This window comes from Girardinichthys multiradiatus, chromosome 9 (assembly GCF_021462225.1).
Source record: "Girardinichthys multiradiatus isolate DD_20200921_A chromosome 9, DD_fGirMul_XY1, whole genome shotgun sequence".
Classification (NCBI taxonomy): Eukaryota; Metazoa; Chordata; class Actinopteri; order Cyprinodontiformes; family Goodeidae; genus Girardinichthys; species Girardinichthys multiradiatus.
In genome coordinates, this window is record NC_061802.1 from 23691693 (window position 1) to 23701083 (window position 9391).

Sequence of the window (9391 nt, forward strand, 5' to 3'; positions counted from 1 at the left end):
AAGAGGTTATTCTCAAGGCTTTAAAACATCTTCAAAATTGTCACTTTTTTTTTCTTTCTGGAAGGGGGCCTTGAGGAATAAATATGTTAATGCATGTTTAGCCCTATTCCCCACAAGGGCACGGTGCATTGAGTGTGGTGAAGCACATGGTTGTAGAAAAGGGGTGAATGAGGAGAGGGTTATGGAAGAGAGGCGAGGGAGAGGGAAAGAAAAGAGGGAAAGATAGAAGGGCGGGAGGAGAGGTGTATACATTATTAACTACGACTTCATCACATGTTCCCAGTTTCTTAGGGACTTATTATTCCGAGGCGCTTTAATGAAAAACAAGAAGAGAAGGCAAAGGGAGAGAGGAAAGCGAGTGATTGATGGAGCAAATGCAGACACCGCCCCCAGCTGGCAACAAACAGGATTACCGGGGGGGATAGAGAGGAATTGGAAAAAAAAAAATAACCACAGAGGGCAACAACCTCTAAAGTGTCCCTGGCATTAGCATTTCACAAGGTCCCCGTCTGCCAAGCTGCATATAGATTGGGATTTGCTTTGTCAAGGATACTTGTCAAGCGGAGGCATGACAGCCTGATTTCATGAGCCCTGTGCAACAGTGAGGTTGGACATTGAAGCGGGAGCTCAGCAAAGCTTCTCTGTGGTGTTGTGCTTTTGTGTGTGCGTGCAGAAGAGAGGGGAGGAAAGTGAGTCTGAGTTGAAGTCTTTATGCTTTCATGTATGTGTGTGTGTTTGCAGGTGTGTGTCTTTGTATGTTTAAACATGCTTGTGCGATTGCGAAACCAAATTGGATTGTGAGATTCATTGTATCCAAGGTGACCGCTGCCTTTTTTTTCTCAGAGAAGGTGGAGCATTTCTGATAACCGCTGTCCTACTTTCCATAAGTTTATTCACACACATAGCTACATTGACATTTCTGTGTTATTCCCTGGCATATTGCTCACTGTCCTGCCGGTCATTAGCAAATGCAAAGAAAGCGGTAGAAGTACAGAAGCAAAAGTGTTGAGGATGTTTTCTCCTAGCTGCTCTTTAGATGTTTCCAGCAACTTTGTGCTAAGCAGATACAGTAAGTTGTGCTCCTACTGCTGACAGTGTATTCCAGCAATTGTTGGTGCATATTTGCAGACATGAAACTGTAGTTGCTACCACACTGCTTCAGTCTGCTGCAGGGTATCAGGAAAAAAACAAGCAAAAAAAACACAACAACGAACAGTAAGAAGGGTGGTAGGGAAGTCTCGACCTTTAACAAAAAAAGGAAAAAAGAGAATGCAATATCAGAGAATGTCAGGTCTATTTACAGCGGTGTGATTCAGGCCCCTGTGCTCCCCGCTGCTACCTTTCATTCTAACTCAGAGGAAAAAGTACAGCATGTGTAGAGGGCCATTTTAAGCTTTAACTGATCTCTTCCGCTGCCCTGTCCAGGCCTTCGTTTTCTTGCTCTATTTTTCCATCTAGCATATGTAAGTGAATTGGTGGTAGTTTGCAAACACAACAACTCATCTGAGAATATCAACAGTAGTTATTGTGCAAATATAAGCACAATCATACACTCATTTTATATTGATTAATTTAACTTGTCCCAGAGTTTTATCATGTTTGTTTGTTTTTTTCCCACAGTAATCAGAATGTGATTATATTTAAAAACTATTCGATTCGGATAAATTAAAGTGCAGTATATATCACCAATAAACCATTAATGTAATCATGAGGTACTTTACAAGAAAAAGTTCAACTCGTGCTGCCTCGTTCATCAGTCCCTGGCAGGTGCTGCTCTAAGTTCACAACAGTTTCAAATGCAGCAATATTTTCTGATTAGTTTAGTTTATGTACTCATCAGACATTGTCAATAGTGACATTTTTACGTAAGTCTTTGTCCAACTAAAACAAAAATGAACTGGTTAATGCCAATTAACTTTTTGGTTAAATCATGTTGTACTGTCATAATCGCAGGCTGATTGTTCACACATTTAAGTCAGAGTCACTTGGCAAAACAGTGTTGTGGAAATAACAACACTAAACAACAGGAACAGCAACAGAAGAAGAGTTAAACAGAACCACACTCTTCAAATACTAAAACTAATGTTGAATACAGTTGAATCTAATATTAATAAACCTCCGCTGCAAAATGCGAAATTGTTCTGGTGTTTGGAATAAACAAAGTACACACTAACAGTTTCAATATTTAAATGATTTTTTATACATAACATTATATTAATTCTATACAAGAGCACAGATTTGCACAGATGGCACAGCTACTTAAGGCTTTCTTAGCTGCATCAGGGAGGCTTGAGAACAACTCAAGTACCTGGACAACTGTCACTGACATTTCATTGCATGTTTGGAAAAGTGGTTAAGTCAAGAGAATTGTCCATAAAGGTCAAAGAATAGATCATTGCCTTGCACAGACAAGAAGACAAATGTAAAAAGATAGCAAAAGCCCTGAGCCCCTGTATACAGGTGTCGTTTGAAGCATAGTTTTAAGTTTAACTTAAAAAACAGACGCTATCCCACCTAGAGATGGCAGAAAAAGGAAGCTATCAACAGCTGCCATCAAATTCCTGATTGAGGTTTCAGTTTTCATAGTTTTTGCTAAATGCTGAAGGGCTCCATGTCTAAACTCCAGGATTTGCACCACTACTGGCCCAAAATATGCTGTGCTGTGCTTCCTTTGTCACTGGAAACCTGAAGCATGTGGAGGGCAAGATGTATTTAATCAAGTATTCGGAAATCTTGGCAGAAATGTCATTTTGGCTGAGAGCAAGCTGAAGCGTTAGAGCTGCTGGACATTAAAAAGGGACAATCATCTTTCAGATAGTCATCATTGTCACCTGACTTGAACTCTATTGAAAATCTCTGTTGGGAGGGAATTTTTATTTTTTAATTTGAGACCTTTGCTCATAAGAAGTGGGCTAAAATTCCTTAGGAACACTGCCAGAAGTCTAATAATGAATCACGTTCGTAGCAAGTAGTAAGAGAAAACGGTTGATCTGCTAAGCATTAAAGAAGCTTCTCATCAAGGGGTTGAATAATTCTGCAGTGGTCAGTCAAAGAGGCATTTTCATGCCATACATGGAGAAACCACTTCTAATATTAGTTGTTCTGATGTATTTGACGTATTCAAATCATTGTTGTTTGATTTGTTCATTATGAAGAGCAATTAGCTTATGTGTTTTGCCAATAAACCTAACTTACAGTGAGGGTTGACTACTTTTAGATGCAATTACATTTAAACTTACAAATACCATTGCAATAGATACCTTAATATACCATGTCATTGTAAGAACCTAGTCTCTGTGACCGTTCTGACAACATTAAGGCTGTTGCTAAAACAAATCAGCGGCGTGTTAGAAATTTAGAAATTTGAAATCCAGGCATTTTTATTGACCTTTTTTGCAAGTTATTTGTCATGGACTGTCTTAGCAACTAGCGGTGTAATGCCCAGCCATAATATAAACATTATATAAAATTTTTAGATGTTTTGTTTGGCTCAATCATCCAGGATAAAAAGAAAATAATAAGTTCTGTACTTAATTGTAATGGGCGAATTCCACTGAGATCGAAAGTTTTGGCAGCCCTCCTGTTGATTTATATAATGACCCAATCTGCTATATTTTTCCAAACAGCAGAACATGTGCCAAAAGAAAGACCCAACCCAGCATGCTCTAAATATATGACTGCATAACGTTAGGACCATTTTTTAAAGAGGATGTAAAAATGTTACTTGCTCTGACCATCAAAGATTGATTGTGTGGAAGGCTGAACAGTGTGTTCATTCAAACAGGATGTTGTCATTTCTTACGATGCCACTAGATTAATCGAAGAGAGTGCAGGTCAAAACATGGGGTAAAGGTCTATAATTAATTGATTTCTTACAGGAAATACTGAAAAAGATGACACAATCTGTAAAGATTATAATATTCCTACTTGTTCAGTATAAGAGAACAAATCTTACAAAGCAAAACAAGAAAAAAACAGAACAATTGAAAAAACATACAATTTTACTTTTAAGGAGGTATTTTTGGGGAACATTAAGTTGCCAACCAATTAACCAAGTAAAGAAATACTTGACAAAAGAGGAAGCAAAACCAGCATGAATGTTTGCATTAGGAAACTGCCGTGAAATGACAGGGGACATTAATTACCACTTCAGTGTGTTCTCAGTCATCCCTTATATTTTGAAGTCTCTCCAGATCAGACACAGCTTCAATGGGAAAAGTCAGCAAAGGTTGACGTCTTGTCAAAACTGGCATACCAGCAGCTTCGTAATGGCTTTAAAAGTTCGACTTTTAGTCTCCCACAAATGACCACAGTAGGCTCTGTTCCTCATCATCTTTATTTTGTAACCCTAACCTCATCTGCAGCTGTTTTCTTGCAGCCCTTTGATTTCTCTTTTTTCCCTCTCAACAATTGGACCAACTGGTACTGAGTTGCACCAAAGGCTGCTACTTGTCGTCTCTGATGTGTGACAGCTTAACTGTTTCTGTGCTTGGCAAAGACAGAGTGTCTGAAACAAGCAGCAAAGTCCCAGAATTTCAGCTGGAGACTACCGACAGCCAAGCTTTATGCAAGTGGATAATCGTGTTTATTACACTGGGGTCACAGGTCACACATCGCCTAATAACCTCAGACGGAGCATTTTGTCATGGCTCGCCAGAGAGAAAAGCCGGTTTGGCCCACATGAACGGCTGTCACACTTGTTTTCACAGAAGCAAAAAGGAAAGGAGTGACTGTAAGGGTTTAAGAGTTTTGGGAATTGGGGAGAGTTTACACCTGTAACCCGTCACTCAAAGCCTGTCATCACTGATCTCAGCCATTCATCATGTTCGTAAAATCATTAATCTCATTTTCTTCCCGGCAGCAACTGGTTGCAGATGGGATCCATCCGTGTCTTGTTCTGCTAAGCGAAACCTTCATCTGTTGGGTCTTGTACCCAGGCAGCTCACATCTTTGCTGACATGTTTTTATCTGAAATTAATGCTTGTAGTCTCTCTTGTAAAAAGAAAAACAAAAAAATCTGGCACACACTCAAAATGAGTATTGACATATGAATGTATTAGTAATTTTTACCAGTGATGAAAACCAGGATGAGTTCACATAGAGCCTCAAGATAAAATCATCTATCATCTTGTTCTACAAGACAGGGCAAAAAGATCACGTGTGAGACAGAAAAGCAAAGGGTTTGTATGCTGGCTTCTGCTGAAGTAATCTCCAAAGACTTGTCTTTATTGCCTCTCTCAGCCCTATAATGATGTTAGGACTCCAGGTTGCTTTGGTTTGTCGTGCATGGGCTCCCCAGCCAGCCTCCATTTGGCTTTGGGGAAGCAACTGATGTTGGCCAGACTGCACTAAAATTTCCCCAAACAGGTTAAGTCTGAATTTAAGCTGCAGACACACGTAATGAAAAAATGCATTTGCAAACATAAATGTATTCACACGAAGGCTGTCTATTCACCAAAAGCAATCCAAGCCTTTGTAACAAAATTATACTTGAGAGCTATACAGTGGTAAAATGATGGACTCCTTCTTTGTAACTGACCTTAAATCATACTTAGGTTTCTCTGAAATGCTAAAGTACTTGGTGGTACTGAAAACCAGGTATGAGCCAGTTTTTAATATCAAGATATACAGAGGTTTCAAAAAGTTTGTGTTTTATAATCATTACGAATTTCTGTTATACCATCCCTACAGTTTGAAATCCTTTTAATGAGACGCCAAAGAAAGTGCCCAAGAGACCAGAATTTTCTTTGACTCTCTGGAGCATTCGGTAGTTTAATGCTGCCCCTCCCCCACCTGCATAATGTTGGGCAGTTTACAAAAAGAAGGTTAATAAATATGTCCCTTGTTGACAAAGACTGAGAACATTAACAGTTGTTAAAATAACATTGACTGTCAATGTGTGGAAACTAAATTAGCACCATCTATCTCTCTGTTAAGGTAATGCTGGCTTCAAAAGGGCTCTTGACAATTACAACAGGCATATCAATAAAGCAATCGACTGAAGGCTGGATACCTGAGCAGATAGCCTGAGTAATTATCCAGCAAATATTAGCTTGTTACACTTGTGCTGTTCTATGAAAAGCAGAGCATAACAGGCACATTTCCTTGAAAATGACCAGTTGAAGAAGGTGGATCCATTTGTCTATTTCTCATTTTGCGCCTAAGTCCAACTTAAGTTCAACTAACAATAAAATATTATATCATGAGACAATCGGTAGTTTAATCACTTTAGCAGCAGTGGGAAAAATTGTTATTTTTTATTTTTAACAAAAAAATTATATTTTACATTTTTGGGTAAATACCAGGATACCCTATTAACTGTAACATATATAGTGAAAGTTTTTATACTAGCCTTTTCTTGTTCAATTAAGTCATGCTTGCTCACATTTTAAACAACAATGATTTTAATTCTTTGGGTGAGACATAAAAGGATGAGTCCTCCTGGTCTGCTTTAGTGACATTTTCTCTGGGCTAAACTGAGGTACTTCTCATGTAGATTGTAGAAGTATTAGACAAAGCCTTAAATCAAGCCCAATAAAAGAAATCAAAATTAGATATGAATTATTTGTCTGCATGATACCACAGCTGACATAATGGTCACACAGACCTAATGGTTTGCTGAGTTAAGGACAAAAAACACCAAAACTACACACTACATGTTGAGGCCATTAGCGTTTTTGTTTTGCCAGCATTTTACAATGAAAATAAGACTTGTTCTGATCTGGTAACATTAACATATTTTTAAAACAAAAAAACTGTTGCCGTTATAGACTGAAGCCACAGCAGTAGTTGGCCAATTTCATTTCTGGTGTACAATTCTGAAGCATCCAACAAATTAAACTGTTTCATAAGCTTTAACCATTATTATTTTTTACAAAGAAATAATTAGCTGCACCACCTAAATCTTATCTTGCAAGACCTGATTCAAAGAAATAAGATAATTTAACATGCTTGAGGAGCAGTACAGATCTCTTTTGTCTGTTTATCACTATGTTCAGCTGCTCATGTCCAGCTGTTTATTAGTTGCTGTATTTTTTTAAACACATTATAGCTTGTTTGTCAGGTTATACAGAAAAGCAAGTTGTTGTCCAGTATTGAGTCTAGAAGAACTGTTTCTCATCTGCCCAACAGCTGTGACTATGCAGATATGGTGTTTTTTGGATAAGTCAAACTGCTGGGACCATACTGGACTCATCGAAGAGTCATCCCCCCCACTCCCACTTCTTTGTGCACTTAACATTTCTCATTTTCGCCTTCCTATTGGCAGAGCTAGTACTAGTGTTGGTTTTACCTCAAGATGGATGCATTATCATAGCTGACAGCACTGTTCACAAAGTGGAGTAATATACCCATTAAATAAATTATACACTTGTTGTTTTAAATACTCTGTCTTTTTGTGAAGGACTCCATTAGACTTCGCTGTATAGTACAGTAGGGTCTAGTACTGTACCCAGAGGCAAACTCAGCGGATGACACATTTGGTCTAAAATGACAATTAGGCCACCAGACAGAGAACAAAAAGTCATATATTGTTAATATAATACACACTTTAGCTCTTTTTATCACTTTTGAATGTTCATGTAAATGAACAGCATTTAATAAAGTGTTTAGACACTAAGAAAAAAGTGACACATTAAAAGGTTGAGGACGTTATCTTTTAATGGTGAACTGAGACCTCATAAGAAAGTCCGTAGACAGGTGTCCTATGCTGAATGTCACAACAAAAACAATCTACTTAAAACCCAACAATTCGTGCTGTGCTTGGGTTCAAGTCTAATGAAAGTATAAGTATATGAATAACTATGCAGCCTAAATTCAAGTTTGCATTGCATTTCTTAGGACTTACTGTGTAGAAATACACAATGCATTTGGCTACTGACTGGGATCCATCCCCTGTCACTTTTTGGACAACAATTTTCAAAATGAAAACTTAAAAGATGAATTATTCTGTTTATATATGGGTGAACACTCTTAAAATGAAACTGTTTTGAATCAAATTTCGATTTTATGTCAAGCTCACACCTGCCATCAGTTATTGAGGATCTGATGAAGCTGCAGCAAAATTCAGCTGCTCTGATAGTTTTCCTCAAATTTGCTCATTTGCACCCTTTAACTAAATCCATAGATTGCAGAAGAGTGATAAAGGGCCACAATTAACTCACTCTAACAAGGTATGGGTCATCATCATCCATACCTGGAGAAAGTACCACAGTGACACAAACTGGACGGTTTTCCAATACTGATGGCAACCTAAGACAGAAACTGGTCAGGGGGGGCTGCCAAGAGACCAACAGCAACACATAAATACCTGTACGAATTCCCAACAAATAGTGTACTGGTGTACTCTCCACTTGTCTAAACCTTCACAATCCAAAGAACTATTTTGCCCTCAATCCAGCTAAATTAAGATCATTTTCAATAAATATCTGTTAGAAAATCAGTTGTAATTTTTAAAGAACCATCATTTTATTTCTGTTTTTACGTTTTAAAATAAAGAAATTGCAAAACCTTTCTAAAAAGTGTTGTAAAAAATGTTTATTCTCCCCTTGCATACGTTGGTTCTCACCAGATACTCTGGCTTTCTTCCACAGACCAAAAACATGACTGTTAGGTAAACTGGTCTCTCTAAATTGCCTTAGGTGTGAACGAGTTTGTGCATGGTTGTTTGTCTTGTGTGTCTCTGTGTTGCCCTGTGATGGACTGGCGACCGCTAAGATAGAGATAGAGCACCAGCTTCCCTGTGACCCAAAAGGAATAAGTGTCGGAGTTCTGAGAGTTTCTTTCTGTTCACCTGTTTTACCTGCTACTAACCCCATCCAACCTCTTGATGGCACCAGACGCACGGTAGGAGCTGAGTCCACAGGTGTTCTCCATCAGCCTCTTCAGGACAGGAGCTTAAGTATCCAACGTTGCCAACACTCCGGCGCCTGAGCATTAACCTTCAGTGGTAACTCTAGCTGGCCAAGACAAGTCTCCTTGTGATTGTTTTCTGAGTACTTACCGTTTCATGTCCTCCTTCTCAGGTTACCTCCAGTTCCGAGCTACTTATCCAGGCTGCGTATGCAGAAGATCCAGACTCTTACTCCGCACGACACCTTCACGGATTATCTTCTCAGTTGGCTGCATTCGGATTTCAAGTCTCCTCAGGCTTCCTGTGAACGAACCTGGCTCACCCTCAACCATGCTCCCCTCCAAGATCATCCACCTGGTGCCACCTCCACCTCAAGTGCAAGTAAAACAGACTTACCTGGACCTTTCACCTACCTGACATGCTCCCGGAGTTTTCCATCATCTCACTACTCCTCCTCCCTGGCGGATCTCCTAATCACCCTCTGTAAGCAAAAATATATCAAGATCAACAACCCAGAATATTACCTGTCACTTACCATTG